This window comes from Paroedura picta, chromosome 6, assembly GCF_049243985.1.
Source record: "Paroedura picta isolate Pp20150507F chromosome 6, Ppicta_v3.0, whole genome shotgun sequence".
Taxonomy (NCBI): Eukaryota; Metazoa; Chordata; class Lepidosauria; order Squamata; family Gekkonidae; genus Paroedura; species Paroedura picta.
Genome location: NC_135374.1, coordinates 14273306 through 14288313, shown reverse-complemented (window position 1 = coordinate 14288313; position 15008 = coordinate 14273306). Strand labels below are relative to the sequence as shown.

The 15008-nt window shown below is 45.7% G+C and overlaps 1 long non-coding RNA gene across 1 annotated transcript; it reads left to right on the top strand.

Annotated features, from left to right (window-relative positions):
• Positions 1-289: 289 nt before the first annotated feature.
• Positions 290-12725, top strand: LOC143840599 (uncharacterized). Its single transcript, XR_013232249.1, has 3 exons — positions 290-379; positions 3309-3413; positions 12604-12725. It is a non-coding gene; the product is annotated as an uncharacterized LOC143840599 (long non-coding RNA).
• Positions 12726-15008: the final 2283 nt, after the last annotated feature.

Here is a 15008-nt window from a genome sequence, read left to right as displayed (position 1 = left end):
GCCCCAGTGTGGTTGGTGCAATTTAATCTCAACAGTGCAAAGCATTCTAAGAGACGCTGAATGCTGTCAACAACCTAAGTCTGGTTTGTTTGTTTATTTTTTTTAAAAGGAAGAAAAAGGGATGAGTTTAAATTCTCAGTCATCAAAATCAAAGAATCACTACTAGAGGCAAAGCCCGTTGCACCCAGGAATACAATGGGCATTAGCACATAAACCTGCACTGTGACCTTCCTGGATTCTGACCGCCCCCCTACTCCCTGCTTGACCTTGAGATTGAGCATGATGAAGAGGTTAAAGAGTAGCAAACTCTAATCTCAAGAGCTGGGTTTGATCCCTGACTCCTCCTCCATATGCAGGCAGCTGGGTTGCCAACTTCCAGGTGGGGGCCTGGAAATCTTTGGGAAAATGAAAGAGAGAAAGACAGGATGAAAGAAAAAGAAAGAGGCAGAGAAAGAAAGAGAAAAAGAAAGAGAGGGAGGGGAGGGGAGGGAAGGGAAGGGAAGGGAAGGGAAGGGAAGGGAAGGGAAGGGAAGGGAAGGGAAGGGAAGGGAAGGGAAGGGAAGGGAAGGGAAGGGAAGGAGGGAGGGAGGGAGGGAGGGAAGGAAGGAAGGAAGGAAGTCATACGTTCCTCTGGAGAAAACAGCTGCTTTAGATTGGCTCTGGCCCTCCTGCCCCCACCACCATACAACAGTGTCTACACAGGTCCCCACTATCCCCACCTTCCCATACAACCCCAATCTTCCAAAGGCCGGGCAGGCCGTGGATGGATGCGCTGTCACCTTTCTGCCCCCCACATGTTGACTCTCAGATTGGTGTAGTGGTTAGGAGCAGCAGCTTCTAATCTGGTGAGCCAGGTTTGATTCCCCACTCCACCTCCACATGCAACCAGCTGGGTGACCTTGGGCTCTTCACAGTCCTGTTAGAAGCTGCTCTCACAGAGCAGTAATATCAGGACTCTGTCAGCCTCACCTCTCTCACAGGGTGTCTGTTGTGGGGAGAGGAAAGGAAGGTGATTGGAAGTCACTTTGAGACTTATTTGGGTAGAGAAAAGCAGCATATAAGAACCAAGTCTTCTTCTTCTTCAGTAATATCAGGGATCTCTCAGCCTCACATCCCTCACAGGGTGTCTGTTGTGGGGAGAGGAAAGGGAAGATGAATGTAAGCCACTTAGAGACTCCTTTGGGTAGAGAAAAGTGGCATATAAGAACCAACTCTTCTTCTTTTTCTTCTTCTACCCTCAAATAATCAAGAATTTCCTAGGCCTGAGTTCACAGCCTTAGAGAGGAAAGGGAGAGTGATTGGCAGCCATTTTGAGACTCCTTCCGGCTGAGAAAAGTAGAATATAAAAACCATTTCTTCTTCTTCAAACAATCCCTAAAAGCTGGTTCAAGACAACCAAGCGAAAGGGTGAGTCCCCATTCCTTATTAAGAGAGACAGTGCTGGAGGTTATTCCAAAACACAGGTCTGAACTCCCAGCATATGTTGCTCAAAGACTTAACAGCTGCTGAGCATCCAGGCAAAAGAAGTGCCGTCGTTCGGATGGAAATGTGCACGGAGCTGTTTTGCGCTTCCATTCTGCATTTGGAATGCAAAGTGCCGTAAAGAGAAGGCCTGGCTGAGCAGATGGAGAGGGTTTTTAACAAATGGATCCTTCCCTTCCTTCCTAAACACTGAATTTAATTGTAATGTTTTGCCAGCACGAGCAGCAAAGCACATGGGATATGTCACTTGCTTGACTTGCAGGAGGGCATTTTGAGCTGGAATAAGACGCGACACAGTTATTGGGTATAAACATGGCCACAGCTTTATTATTGGCACAGCATTGCAGAGGGAGCCTGACCTAGCAGTCAGCAGACCATTTGGTGTAGCAGTTAGGAGTGCCAAATTCTAATCTGGCGAATGGGGTTTAATTCCCCGCAGATAAGAACCAACTCTCCTCCTCCTCCTCCTCCTCCTCCTCCTCCTCCTCCTCCTTCTTCTAGAAGCATAGAATCATAAAATCATACAATCATAGATTCATAGAGTTGGAAGGGGGCATACAGGCCATCTAGTCCAACCCCCTGCTCAACGCAGGATCAGCCCAAAGCATCCTAAAGCATCCAAGAAAAGTGTGTATCCAACCTTTGCTTGAAGACTGCCAGTGAGGGGAGCTCACCACCTCCTTAGGCAGCCTATTCCACTGCTGAACTACTCTGACTGTGAAATTTTTCCCCTGATATCTAGCCTATATCGTTGTACTTGTAGTTTAAACCCATTACTGCATGTCCTTTCCTCTGCAGCCAACGGAAAGAGCATCCTGCCCTCCTCCAAGTGACAACCTTTCAAATACTTAAAGAGGGCTATCATGTCCCCTCCCAAACTCTTTTTCTCCAGGCTGAACATTCCCAAGCACCTCAACCTATCTTCATAGGGCTTGGTCCCTTGGCCCCAGATCATCCTTGTCGCTCTCCTTTGTACCCTTTCAATTTTATCTACGTCCTTCTTGAAGTGAGGCCTCCAGAACTGCACAAAGTGCTCCAGGTGTGGTCTGACCAGTGGTCCGACAGTCAGGAATGCTTTTGCTCTGATTTGGCTCTGTGGTGCAAGTGGACAGCTAATTCTGATGGGATCCATGCCATCTGATCATTCAACCGCCCATATGAGCCCTGGCTTTCCAATCCCTCGCCTCAGGGTTTTAAAACAAAGCAACTGTGAACAGGGCAGGAAACAGGATTGCCCCATTGGGAAATAGCTGGAGACTTTGGGGGTGGATGTAGAACTGGGTGAGACCTCAGTGTTGTAAGTCAAACTGTTTATTCCTGGCTTCTTTCCACCACGCGTAATTCCCTCTCTCCTTCCTTTACCTCTCTGTCCAAACCAACCACCACGCCCAGCACTTCCCTTCCTTTTATCCCCCTGCGCTAGCTCCACCCCTACTATATAATCCCTTCACCTGTTCCCACTTCCAGTTGTAGGGCGTTGCCTCTATCCTGTGTCCTCTCGGCCCTTCCTCCTCTCTGACTCTTGGGCTGTCTTACCCTTGGCCGAGCCCTTCCTCGCTCAGGAATCCCCAATCGTGGTTCCCTACACTCCCCTGCTGCACCCCCGGCTCCTCGAGAACCCCCGTTTCCCCTGACATGGCCCTGAGCCTCCAGGTAAGTTTCTCTCCTTTTTAGAGTCCCAGCCCCGTTCCTGCCGTCTCCTGCTTTCCAATCTTCCTCTTTTCTTCCTAATAGTCCGGGCGGGTCTTGGTTGCCGACACCGACTCTCCTGTCACTCGATTCTTCAGGTCTGATTATGCTCTCACGTTCTGTTTTCTCCTTCTCAGGTCAGGGCACCATCTCTCCATCATTCCGCACCCCGTCGTTGTTGCTGCTGCCTGTCCTTATCTCCGACACGCCAAGCCGCAGCTCTGCGGCCTCGGCTCTTGCTGGTAAGTCCGTCTCTTTTCTGCCTAGCTCTGTCCCGCCCGGACAATAGGCTCCATCCCGCAAATCCCCACAGATTTCCCGAACTGAATTTGGCAACCCTAGTTGGAGCTGACAAACTCACACGAAAAGGAGAGGAAATCCTTGAGGGGCCAATCAGAACTCCCCGTTTCTGTCGTGAAAACAGTTGCCCATGAATATGCATCTCCCCCCTGATGACGACAGCGACAGCAAAAAGATTAAAGTTCCCTCAATGTATTTTGGGTTTCGTAGAGTGCTCAACAGCATGCATTCACACACGCCCACCTCTAAGGTGCAAGTGTGTCACAGTTAAACGCCTGAAATTTTGTTGCCGGAGTACTTGAAATCCTGCCAAATTCACTGCGACGTCTCCTCACAAACGCTTTTTCGGGTAGCGATAAAAGCCGACGATTGTGTTTATCCAGCATTCACCGACGTATCTCTGAGTTTTCAGACACAGACGAAGTTTATCCTGAACTGTCAGGGATCGCATGTGGCCGTCGATACATCCCAAATTACAGGAAGCTGTTCGGCTTCAGTTAAGCAGAGAATAGGCCGAGGGCCGTACCTCGCGCCAAACACCCTCGCAAGAAAATAGCCTTCCAACAATCGGCAGACGTTAAATAGGAGGCAGCTCAGAGTGTGTGGGCAGATGAGTTATTGCTAGATGGAGGCTTTGGATGGGTACGGGCGAAAAGGAAGAAAACAAGGGGAAATAGATTACGGGGCTTAATATATGAAAGCGCTGGTCCCCAGCTGGTCACAGCATGCAATCTTCCGTTTGGCTAATGCGATCGGAGTGTTCGGGCTTATCAGACCTGTTGCCTTATATTTGCCCCGGTAAAAATCGTCTTTCTCTAGATGATAAAAAAAAGAATCGGGGGAGGGCTAGGGGGGTTATGGTGATAATAATGATAATAAAACTCCTAACCCACCCTGCCCACAAAAGCTCCGGAGAGGTAGTAAACAACTTTGTAAATCCCAAACTGTATTGCTAAGGGAAGGGAGAGAGATCATTTGGATGTTCAGAGAATCACAGAGTGGGAAGGGGCCTCCGGGGTCATCTAGTCCAACCCCCTGCAGAATGTAGGACATTCACAACTACCTGCCTATCCAATGTTGACCTGACAACGCAGACAAAATATCCCCAACACTAAACAGCCGATGTGGGGGTTGGTACAGTTTGTTTCTCTTAACAGGTGTGTTGCAACTAATTATTGAGAGAGTTGCAACTAATTGCAACTAAGGATTAACTTAATCCTTAGTAGGTTCGTCTGATGGCCCCCACATGAATTTGGACAACCTCATCCCGACTCCACGCTCCGAGTAGCAACTTAGTCACTCCGTACACTTGGTTCCTGATATAGCATCAAACTGCATGCCACTTGAATGGGGAGAGAATTGGGGGGATGTAATTTCCCCATCGTTACTCCCCTCCTCTATTTTAGGGTTGCCAGCTCTTGGTAGAGAAAGACCTGGAGACTTTGGGGGGGGGAACAAGAGTGGGTGGGATTTGGGGCAGGGAAGGACCATAAAGATTTCTGAAATTCCTACAGTACGAAAAATCTCTAAGGTTTTACCATAGATATTTTGAAATTCCTAGTGTCATGATGCCACTTCCTGTTCTGAAAGAGGAAGTGAGGTCCACATGATGCCCCCCCCCATTTCCACCTGCCTCTGTTCGACTAGGAGGGGTGTGGAACAGGAAGCATTAGCATGAGGTCATTTGCCATTACCCTTACAATCCTTATACATTTAGGCAAATCTGCTTGTTTATCAGCTAAAAAGGAGCAGATAAAAAGAAACTGAGTGTACAGATGTACATGCTCTTCCCTCACCACTAGCCCCCATAAACCCCATTCCTAAGGCCGGACACTGAAAAGTCAGATAGTTAATGATGGATAACGTTGATTTCCAGACATGTTTTTTTGTCACCACTAGCAGTCCTGAAGAAGCTCTATCAACTTCTTGAGTTTGCACAACACTTCCAAAACATCTATGTCCGGGCGTACAAAAAACCAATGAAATTAATTGGGATGAGCGCTAACCGTTTGTACATGAGGTAAACTTGAGAGAACTTTATCTGAGGGATGTTATTGTTCAAAAGCAGCTTTGTTTTCTTTTAATTAAATGGGTTTGGCTGCCATTGGAAATACCGCAGCACGATTTTGAAAGATGGCTCGCGAAGCTCTCTCAGCAGGCAAGCAGGGGGGGGGGGACGTGTGCGAGGGAGCGCTCTTCCCCCACAACTGATGCCTTTGCACTGACTACCTATCGCTTCCTGACCCGGTTTCCACAGAAACCATAGGCTCACGTTCACGATAAGCAAGGCTGCTCTGAATAATGCAGCGCGCTCTACTTAAACAATATCGCTCCAAGTGAAGGAGCTGCTGGCACGTTTAATTATCCCTCTGAATGTTCTGCCCTCGGTCTTGTTTTAGACGGCAACATTTTTATGTGGCATGTTAAAAAAAAAAAAAACTAATTAGATGGTACTCGGTGAAGTCAGAGCAGGTAGTATTGTTGAAAGTTCCCAAAATGTTGGGATTAACTTTAGAAGGCCTGTTCCTCAGTTTCAAGCGCTTCCTGAGCTAGTAGGCCCAATTCCAAAGTCTTCTTGTACTTAAGCTGTGGCCTTGCCAGGCTGTAACAGGCTTAATTTTGGACCTAAGCTGATGGCAGCCCGCCTAGCCAAATGCAGATGTTAAGTGTTAAATCAGGGCTGGGATATTCTTGATTATTTGAGGGTAGAGCCGGGAGAGGGCAGGATGTGGAGTGGGAAGAGACCTCGGTTGCAGTAGAAAATTCCCAAGCACATGCTCTGGGGATTCCTTTGTTTAAGGTGGGCTCCTGCACACTTCACTTTTTTTCAGGAAGAAAAGCTTCCTTGTACTTTCCTGAAGCAAGGAGTAGCCACCATTAGGCTCAGCTCTCTCCATCTGCTGATATGTGGGATATAGTCCTGCCTGTAGCCGAGCCACAGAGTCTTGCAATGTGCAACCTTTGTAATTATTTAAGCTTTTGCACTCTGCTTCAATTAAGGAGACTGAAGCAGATGAAAATATTATATATTAGTAAATAATCTTTCCAGTAAAGATTTCTCTCTTTTAAACCTCAAAGCACTGTGAGTCTGGATCTGTGCCTCATCCACAAAGGTAACTAATAACTGCATATTTTCAAAATACTCTGCAGCTCTATTTTTCTGGAGGGACCTAGGACCAAGAATGGTCCAAAAGTCCCAATTCAGTGGTCACCAATATTGTACGTTCTCTGACTACAGTTTAATAAACTACTGTCTATATTACCTATTAATGCACATTGAGAAGAAGAAGAGTTGGTTCTTATATGCCGCTTTTCTTTACCAGAAGGAGTCTCAAAGGGGCTTCCATTCACCTTCCCTCTGTCTCCCCACAACAGACACCCTGTGAGGGAGGTGAGGCTGAGAGAGACCTGAGATTACTGAAGAAGCAGAACAGTTGGTTCTTCTATGCCACTTTTCTCTAGCAGAAGGAGTCTCAAAGCAGCTTCCAATGGCCTTCCCTTTCCTCTCCCCACAACAGACCCCCTGTGAAGTGGGTGAGGCAGAGCCCTGGTATCACTGCTCAGTCAGACTAAGACAAACTGTACATTGATAAAAGATTGCAAAGAAGCAAGCCATATTTGCCATGATACACAGTTCTATGAAGTTTCTACCAGCAGCTTTCACCATGGCTGAATATGCGTATCCCCAAAATACTATATAAACTTAATCCCTGTCCCTGTAATTCTGGCTGCATTGAAACCATTTTCACATGTGTTTATCTATTATCCATTCTACACCATTATTCATCAACCCACGCTTTCCTAAACAACAAGGACTTGATGATGAGACTCAGATCATTTTCCTGTTAGGAAACTAAAAAAACTCTTAAGTTATTGATTCGGTTGCCAAGTTTGTACAGCTGGTTATGAGGTCCTGTAACTGCAGAACAATTAATGCTTTAAAATGTATTTTTCCTGTCATTTTTTTTCTTGTATGCCAATAAAGATCTTCTGATTCTGAACTGAATCCTGATGCAAACTTGTTCATGTGGAATTTCTCCCCCCCCCCCCCGCAAGAGTTTTGTCCACGCATGCTTGCTGATTAATCAAGTTAACAAAGATGCACATGGAGTTGAGAATTGCTACAGACTGCACTTGTTCCAGTATTAGAGCTGATGTGATGGACCATAAAAGAAATGGAACCAGGGAAACCGCCTCGTCTTTCGCTTTAATCCCACTTTTAGCACCTCTTCATAGCTTATGTTGATAGATGCATGCTCAAGATATTTTAAACGTCAGCTTGCAATGCAGCAAACAGTTTTGTCAAATTGCAGACTTGGTTGAATGAGAGACAGATCTGAGTTTTCATTATGTGGGATCCACACACGGTTAGATATTGCAGCTCTCCTTGCAAACCACTCAGCTCTGAAATGTTCCTGCCTGGATTTATCTATTCATTGATACGTATTTACGTTATACCGAGTCCACTTTTCTCAATGAGGTTCCGGGCAGATTATGCTGAGAGAGTTTATAAGCAGCGGTATGGTGAAGACATTCAATAAACAGTAAGATAGGATTTAGGTTGTAGGACCAAGCAGAAATATAAAAACAGAACCGAAGCAAAAGAGAAGTGTTAGCATGACACATTCAATCATGCAAAGGTACATTGCGGGATCCTACTTCTGGCATGCTATGGTATATGAGCCACAGTCCCTAATAATTTATCCAAGTATCTTTGTACAGGCTTTTGCACAATGCTGCCTTACTGGCTGCATAGAAAAAACCCTCGTGAATAATTCATTTTAAAATCATTATTTATTATTAGTACGATTCGTTTGGCTTTTATACCGCCCCTCCTTGCAAGCGGGCTCAGGACGATGTACATATAATAGCAATAAAATGTAGTATTAAAAATCAATAAAGGTAAAGGTATCCCCTGTGCAAGCACCGGGTCATGTCTGACCCTTGGGGTGATGCCCTCCAGCGTTTTCATGGCAGACTCAATACGGGGTGGTTTTCCAGTGCCTTCCCCAGTCATTACCGTTTACCTCCCAGCAAGCTGGGTACTCATTTTACCGACCTCGGAAGGATGGAAGGCTGAGTCAACCTTGAGCCGGCTGCTGGGATCGAACTCCCAGCCTCATGAGCAGAGCTTCAAACAGCATGTCACTGCCTTACCACTCTGCGCCACAAGAGGCTCTTAAAATCAATATACACAGTTAAAACATCAATATACACAGTTAAAACATTATATAGTTCAGTGTAAACCGCTCCCTCCCCCAATTCCAGCGTGGTATAGTGATTAAGACTGACAGTTTCTAATCTGGACAACCAGGTTTGATTCCCCACTCCTCCTCCACATGCAGCCAGCTGGGTGAACTTGGGCCAGTCACAGTTCTCTTAGGGCTGTTCTCACCGAGCAGTTCTGATAGAGCTCTCTCAACCCCACCTAACTCACTCGGCGTCTATTGTTGGGAGAGGAAGGAAAAGATATTTGTGAACCGCTTTGGGACTCCTTCGGGAAGTGAAAAGCGGAGTATATAAAGCCAGCTCTTCTTCTCTTCTCTTGGAAACCTGTGGCAATAGTCCTTGCTCACTGAGCCTCACACTTGAATGGTCATGAAATCAACATGTCTCATGCCATGCCTTTCCCCAGATCATTATGGACCTAGTTAATGTCTGGAAGGAATCCTTGGACGCAAGCCTCTGACTCTCACTCTTGACTCATGCGCCTTTCTTTTTCTCCCCACTTCCTTCTCTCTACACTTATTAAATCTTTAATGAGTAGTGTCTTATTGCAGGAAGCCCGGCAGTAGCGACGGTACTTACAAGTGAACTCTTTCAATCAAATAATTTACTTTCCCAATTAATCTTCTAGCCAGACCCACATTTTTCATTACTCTCCCTTGGCATCATTTTCTTCTCAGACACTCTGTCTTTTCAACAGGCTCAATAATACAAGAACCCCATTAATAATAACTGATGTTTACTGAACACAGAAGTAATAGCCTGCGTCGGAGGAAGCAGTGTTTTAGCCGGCTGGCTTCACAAATAAAGTGCAGGTGTCCTCCCCGATCCGTAGACAATGCTCACTTTGCAAGATCCCATCCCCTTCGGCGAGTACTGGTTCTTAAATGGTGGTCCATAGATTTGCAGCGGCATATGTTATGTGCAGTGTAGTCAGGAGATCCAAGGTACGTTCAGAGGTGCTTTGTCATTCCCTGCCTCTGGATCATGACCCCTAGTGTTCCTGGGAGGAACTGCCACCCAAATCCTTATGGGGTCACTCATCCAAATATTAGCCAGTATCAGCCCTTCTTAGCTTCTGAGATCTAATGGGATCTGGCTAGCCTGAGCTATACAGATCAGAGCAACTCCTAGGCCCATTCTGCACATGTTGGATAATGCACTTCCCATGTGATTTTGCGGCTGGATGTTCTTGAGTGGAACAGGAAAATCTACTTCTAAAGTGCATTGAAAGTGCATTATCCAATGTGTGCAGAATGGGCCCTGATGTACATTCAGTGGTGAACTTTCTGTTTCTTTCTTGCTTTTGGAATCACTGGAAGGAAATACCACAAAGCTCCGGCTCACTTACTTCAGTCATACCATGCAATCCAACTCAGTGGAGAGAGCCATTATGCCAGGATTGGTCAGTGGTAAAAGGTCACAGGGGTTAGATACCATCAAAATGGACACTGGCCAGAGCATTGTACAACTAAAAGAGGTGATGCAAGACTGAAAAATATGGAGACAGTTGACCCATCGCCAGGAATCAGACATGGCTGAATGGCTAACGTCATAATCATCTCATTGTGAACTGCTTGAGAGGCTTCGTGAAATACGGCCTGGTTTGCCACAAGAGCGGCAGATTAACTCGTGTGTGTTATTCCTATTCAGAGTTTTTTCATTTAGATGCTTTCCTCCACAATGGGGACCTAAAACAGCTGTGGCCTAATAGGGTCTATTTGACATCTGTCTGTCTGTCTGTCTGTCTCCCCTCCAGGGGAGGGGGGGAGTTTGAAATTCCTTGGTACTCATTGTGACCAGCCTCAACCAAATGCCTGGTGGAAGAGCTCCATCTTGCAGGCCCTGCGGAACCTCGAGAGTTCCGACAGGGCCTGCAGCTCTTTAGGGAGCCCATTCTACCAGGTAGAGGCCAGGACTGAAAAGGCTTTGTGTGTATTTTTTTATATATATTTGAACTGCATCAAAGCAAAGAGCAGACACAGGGGGACCTAGTACCCAAAGCTCCTGTGTGTAGAACAATATATATAAAGGTAAAGGTATCCCCTGTGCAAGCACCGGGTCATGTCTGACCCTTGGGGTGACGCCCTCTAGCATTTTGATGGCAGACTCAATACGGGGTGGTTTGCCAGTGCCTTCCCCAGTCATTACCGTTTACCCCCCAGCAAGCTGGGCACTCATTTTACCGACCTCGGAAGGATGGAAGGCTGAGTCAACCTTGAGCCGGCTGCTAGGACTGAACTCCCAACCTCATGGGCAGAGCTTTCAGACTGCATGTCTGCTGCCTTAACACTCTGCGCCACAAGAGGCTCTTAGATCAATATATATACGGCTATGTAATTTCACCTTAGGGGTTGGCTATGCAACCTGGACCAATGCTATGCCTCCTCACCCCTCATTCCATTTCCAGGATGAACCCCTAGGTCTCCAGGCCAGCCCTGGAGTTTCTGACCTGGTAAGGGGTCCTGGGTCAGCATTCACTCCCCCCACCCCCAACTTTCACTTGCAGAATATTCCCAGACCTAGAGCATCAGCTTGTATCAGGCTCAGCACTATCGGGAAGGCTGAGATCCTTAATTTTTAACCTAAACCATTTAAAGCGATCTATAATTCACTTCCAACCTAATTCTTCAACTTATCTAAAAGCCTTGCCTGAAATGCAGCCTTGCAAAGGCTGTTTGCTCGGCTCCACTCTGGGCAAAAGGTTACAGAGCAAGCAGCGTTTTCTTAATTCAGAGGAAGAGAGGTCAGATCTTAGTCTCCAAAATGGAACCAAAGTCAACTTCCAATAACGGTGTGGTCAATTAGAAGGCTGTATCATTTCCTTAAATATCATTCTATCAAGATGGTTCTGCCTGCACCCAATTTATTCGTGCAACAGCCCTGCTGTATAAGAGAGGGACCGGCCCAAGGTTATATCCTGGGTGACCAAGCAAGCTCCTGTGGCAGACTGGAGATTGTATCCTGGATGTCCGAGGTCCTAGTTCACTGCATCAAACTAGCTTAAGTCAGCCTGAAGTTGATCTACGGGATCATCAGTTCCCATGGGAAATGTTCATATTCAAGGCTGACCCCAGAAGCTGATGAGGTTGGGCATTTGTCTGGGCAAGAATGCACATTAGTGTCCCATCATCTCAACTGTTCCCAAAAAGGAGAAGAAGAAGAAGAAGAAGAAGAAGAAGAAGAAGAAGAAGAAGAAGAAGAAGAAGAAGAGGAAGAGGAAGAGGAGGAGGAGGAGGAGGAGGAGGAGGAGGAGGAGGAGGAGGAGGAGGAGGAGGAGGAGGAGTTGGTTCTTATATGCCGCTTTTCTCTACCCGAAGGAGGCTCAAAGTGGCTTACAGTCACCTTCCCTTCCTCTCCCCACAACAGACACCCTGTGATGTAGGTCAGGCTGAGAAAGCCCTGATATTCCTGCTCGGTCAGAACAGCCTTATCAGTGCTGTCGGGAGCCCAAGGTCACCCAGCTGGCTGCATGTGGGGGAATGTGGAATCAAACCCGGCTTGCCAGATTACAAGTCCACACTCCTAACCACTACACCAAGAAAAAGAATGAGAGACCACAGTAAGGGAGGGAACTCAGGGCATGGAAGTCTTAGAGCTATTTATGGTGGACTGTATATAAACTAGCTGTATATAAACAGTATAAAAATTGACCAATACCCCTGTTGGTTAGCCTTTAGGGGTATCCCTGGTCTGAGGCCAATTGGAACATAATAGTGGAATATCAATGGCTTGTAATTTTCTCAAGTTGTGTGGCCATATTCTGGTAGTTTTTGCTCCTGATGTTTCACCAACATCTGTGGCTGGCATCAAAAACTACCAGAGCCCACAGTCTGAGAAAACCACAAAAGCTTCTGACCGTGAAAGCCTTCAATGTTATATAGAATATCTTCTTCTTTTTTAAAGCATATCCTATTTTGGATGCTCTGGAACTGATCAAGAAAACTCCAGCCGATGAGCTCAGCTGAAGACACATAAGAATGCCTATGAATGAGTGGAAAGTTGGACAGAGAGATCCCCTGGAACAGTTACTGAATGAAATGGAGAAATGCGTTCGCCCTTAAAGTGGACCTTCCAAGACTCAGCTGTCCAAAAGACTTCCCCATATCTGCTGAAGAATTTCACGAAATAAATAGTTCTTTCTCTGGAAAACACATCCAGCCAGAAAGCTTAACAGCGTTTCAGCAGGTGTAAATTCCGAAACTGGTTTATTCTCTAATGCTATAATATTGGACAACTTAATTTCTGTCCTGCGGTCCTGAAGTCAGAGCATTCCTGCTGAGATGAAATATGGAGAAGAGTTTCCCTTATAATGGTATCTTTAAATTATTTAGGTTTTTAAGAATAATTGACACATTGCTTGCAATCCAGGACTAGGCAAAAACTACTCAGGGTACGGCATGGAAAATGAGCTAAGAACGTTTCGGGAATGAAGACTGTATATAACTTTTGCAGTTTTATAACCCTGGAAGAAAGTTCCTTCAGCATTCAGTAAGCATGTGCAGGAATCTCTGTTGATTTGGCTTTGTTAGAATTTGGGATCCGAGTAGGTAAAGTGACAAATCCAGAGAAAATTGGGTATATCTTATTCCTGCAGGGATCATCTGAAATTTATCTAAAAGCTGTGATCCGAAAACCAGTTCTATGCACTGATTTAATTAATGTATTCTCTGTGTGTGCGAGAGATAATCATAGAGTTGGAAGGGACCATACAGGCCATCTAGTCCAACCCTCTGCTAAGATTGGGGCCCCTCTGTGGGATCATGTCCTCACTTGTTTATAGTTGTATTTGTACACTGCCACGAGTCTTTTGAGAAGTGGCAGTATAGAAATATAAAAATAAATAAAATAAAAAACATTCTTGATAAGTAGCTGTCCAGCCACTGTTCAAGGACTGTCAGTGAAGGGGAGCTCACCAACTCCCTAGACAGCTGCTGAACTACTCTGGCTGTTTCAAAAAATCCTAATATCCTGCCCATAATTTAAACCCATTACTGCAGACCCTATCCTCTCCTGCCAACAGGAACAGATCCTGGCCATCCTCTAAGTGACAACCCTTCAGATACTTCAAGAGAGCCATCATGTCCCCTCTCAACCTTCTCTTCTCCAGAATGATCATTCCCAAGTCCCTCAGCTCTTCCTCATGGGGCTTGGTCCCCTGGCCTCGGATCATCCTTGTCAGTCTCCTCTGTTCTGTATCGATTTTGTTCCCATCCTTTTTGAAGTGAGGCCTCCAGGTGGGGTCTGACCAATGCTCTATACATTGGAATGAGGACATCTTGTGAGTTTGATGCTATGCCCCCGTTGATACACCCCAAGACCACATTAGCCTTCTTGGCCACGGCATCACACTGATTATTCATATTTAGCTTACAGTCCACCCATATCCCATTATCTGTTTCATACACACTGCTACCCAGAAGTGTGCACCCCACCCAGAATAGATATTTGCCATTTTTGTTACCCAGACATTGACCTCTGCACGTGTGTGTGTGAAAGAAAGAAAGAAAGAAAGAAAGAAAGAAAGAAAGAAAGAAAGAAAGAAAGAAAGAAAATTCAAACTCACCCTCAACCATGAAGGCTTTTTAAAAAAATGACTCATCCTTTGTCTTGTTATCATCAAATAAAAATATATCACATAGTTTCCTACTGAAATGGCTAGAAATAAAAGATCAGAGTACAGAGGATCTCATAAAGTGCCCACTTTTGCAATATTTATACAGATTACAGTGTGCTCCAGACCTGCCTCAATAAACATGAATGAGAGGTCGAATAAATGTGGGCAGATCAAAGACATTTGAAATGTTTTTTTTTTCCTGGAGCATCTAAGATTGGCTGAGTAGCAGAGCATCTACTTTCCCTGCAGAAGGCCCCAGGCCCAATCCCTGGCATATCCAGATTAAAAGATCAGGAAATAGGCCATGAGAAAACCTCTGCCTGAGACCCTGGGCAGCCAGAGTTGATAATGCTGACCTCAGTAGATTAACGATCTGTTTGACTCAGAATGGAGTTTGAAGTTTTCATAGGGAGGAGCTGTAGCTCAATGGTAGAGCAACTGCTGAGCTCACCTGAGGTTCCAGGTTCAATCCTGTATATCCAGTTGACAAGGTAGAAGGTGGTGTGACCCTGCAGCCAGTCTGAGTAGATATTTTATTTTATTTTATTATTTATATATCGCTGCTTTTCCTAAGAAATAGGATAGGTACTGGCTGATAACAGGATGGTACTGGCAATCGGATGGTACTGGCCGACCTCACAGGCTTGTTGTTAGCATTCATGGAATTGTACATTAAGCAATTTGAACACAGAAG